General features: G+C 38.0%; 1 protein-coding gene across 5 annotated transcripts in view; it reads left to right on the forward strand.

Moving 5' to 3' along the window:
• Positions 1 to 2973, forward strand: part of LOC106875510 (uncharacterized) — a 337304-nt gene that overhangs the window by 211908 nt on the left and 122423 nt on the right. The window lies entirely within an intron of this gene.

Consider the following 2973-nt stretch of genomic DNA (forward strand, 5'->3'; position numbering starts at 1 on the left):
TATATATATATATATATATATATATGCAACTACTTACATACAGACATGTGTATGTCCGTGTGTCTGTGTTTCTATATTTATTAATCATGCAGAACAATGTTCCATTATCAACGACTTATTTAACTTACGTCCGTTTCGAAGTATTGCTTCAGCAGGGAACGAACTATAGAGGAACGACCTTCTGGAGCAGGACATAGAGTAGTGGTTTGTACGATTTGTGGAGTATCGAAAAAAAAACCTGATTGATGGAATTTGGAGATCCAAAGGAGTTAAAAGGATCTGAGTGGGTGTGGTATAAATGGGACTAACCAGTGTCAAAGAGCAGAACCGGTTGTAATACCGGTGGAAAAACACAGAGAGGGAACAGAGCATCTTATTTCTTTATTGCCCACAAGGAGCTACACATAGAGGGGACAAACAAGAACAGACAAAAGGATTAAGTCGATTACATCGACCCCAGTGCGTAATTGGTACTTAATTTATCGACCCCGAAAGGATGAAAGGCAAAGTCGACCTCGGCGGAATTTGAACTCAGAACGTAACGGCGGACGAAATACCGCTAAGCATTTCGCTCGGCGTGCTAACGTTTCTGCCAGCTCGCCGAACAGGACATCTGTAGGTTTGAATCCATAGCGTGTCCGTGGCTGACTTTATACCAGTAAGTCGAATGACTGTTAGTGGATGCCATCTCCGTTGTTTCCGTAATGCTGTTATTCTTGTTCTATAGTACCGTGTCGTCTTAAGCTAGGCGCTGCTGCTACGCCTGGAGCCACGGCGCGTACCCGAGAGACTATACAAATCAACCGAGACGCAGCTTACTGGAGGCGGTCATAGATATCTTCGTGTTGTTGTCGTTGCACTTTATACAATAGTATGGAGTCTTCTCATATCAGGCGCTGCAGCTATCACCATACCATTTTATTTTTTTCAATTAATGTTTTTTTATAGCTGCACCGCTAGTAGACGTTTTTCGTCCGGTACTAATATATTTCTTTCTTTTCTCTTTTGTTTTTGTTTTTTTTGTTTTTTTGTTGTTTTGGTTTTTTTTTTTTCGTCGTACGTCTATATTAAATGCTCTCTCGAGATTAATACCGCAGTTTAGAAGGCTTTCAACAGTATCATTGCGTCAGGTAAGATATATAGAATGCTATCAAAACTGCATTCTTCCTTCTTTTCCTTTTGAGACAAATAGCTTATAGCTTGAGGGAAAATTGTTTACTATTTCAAGTATACAGGCGTAAGCGTTTTTCTTCATTTAGCTCGTCATGGCATCGGTTGTTTGGACAGAGGCTGGTTACTAAATTAATCAACAATAAATATCGAACTGTTATGGACATAGCTTAACCTCGACTACGTAATAAGACTAACATTTATAGTATGTTTTAACTTTAAGACAATATCGATTACGCATTACGATTAACTGTTATTCCATTTCTCTTCTATGCCACAGAGAATTTGGTGTAAATTAGATTTTCAGTTTGGATCGTTCTTGGAGGAATTTACATTTTTCGAGGTTTCTAACATGATGAGTTGCTATTTTTATCGCTCTAGGCCTTTCCTGGGGTCTTATAATGGCTTGGTTGGAGCCAACATGTCTCATAATAACCTTTTGTATATTTCTCTCTGTAACGGCTACACACGCGTAGTTTTTCTCTTTCACTAACGTCAAGCTCTTTCTCTCGTTCTTTCTCCTTCACACACACCTCTCTCTCTCTTTCCCTCTTTCTCTTTCACACTCTTTCTTTCTGACAGGCTATATCATTATCTGTCTTTATCATGTGTGCACGCCAATAATCATTTACATACTTATACACATACATATACATAAGCCTATATATATATATATATATATATATATATATATATATATATATATATATATATATATATATTTGTATGTATATATCTATATCTCTCTCTCTATATATATATATAGATATATATGTATGTGTGTGTATATATATATATATATATATATATATATATATGTACATACACACACACATACACATATAAGCTAGTAGCACACACAAGCATACATACATGTATGTGTTTGCGCGCACGCATGCGTATCTATGCTAAATATTTTTCTTTCTCACTCATCCTCCTGGTTTCATATATACAGTATATAGAAATGTATGTACGAATGTATACGTATATGTATGTATGTATGTATGTTTGTATGTATGTGTGTATGTATGTTCTTTGTCTCTTCCAGTATTTCACTACATGTATGCACCTATGTGTGAGGGTACTTGTTTTACTCAATCACTCGTCCCATCCATTTTCTCCCTGTATGCGTTACGTGAGTGAGTGCGCATATGTGCGTATGTGTGTATGCGTTCCTGTGGACGTATATTTATACACACACATCCACACACGCATAATTATCTCTCCATCGGAATCTCTCAGCTCTCAATTTGCATCACTTTCTCGTTGTGTTTTGCTACCATCAATTTAAATAAACCTCTCCCGCTCTCCATCCCTCTCTCTCTCTCTCTCTCATCTACCTCACACACACATTCTTTCTCTCTCTCTCTCTCTCTCTCTCTCTCTCTCTCTCTCTCTCTCTCTCTCTTCATGTCACATTGTCTTTTCTACTTATTTCTTCACATTGTCGCTCTCCTGCTTATTTCTTCTATCTATCTTTCATTCATTCTCTCCCAGTAACTTCTCTCCCTTTCAGTAATTGTCTGTACTCCAGCCTCTCTCTATTTCTCTCTTCACCTTCTCTCTCTCTCTCTCTCTCTAGCTATTTATCTATTTATCTATCTAACCTTCCTTCTTCTCTCTCTCTTTCTCTCGCTCTCTCTCGCTCTCTCTCTTTCTCTCGCTCTCTCTCTTTCCCCGTCTGTATATCTACCTCTCTTTCATTCTGTCTCCGTGTAATTCTCTCATAATTTTCTTTATTTTTCTGCACTCAATTCTGTCACTATCTTTGCCTCCCTATCTTTCTCTCCCCCCCCCTCTCCG

This window comes from Octopus bimaculoides, chromosome 3 (assembly GCF_001194135.2).
Source record: "Octopus bimaculoides isolate UCB-OBI-ISO-001 chromosome 3, ASM119413v2, whole genome shotgun sequence".
Classification (NCBI taxonomy): Eukaryota; Metazoa; Mollusca; class Cephalopoda; order Octopoda; family Octopodidae; genus Octopus; species Octopus bimaculoides.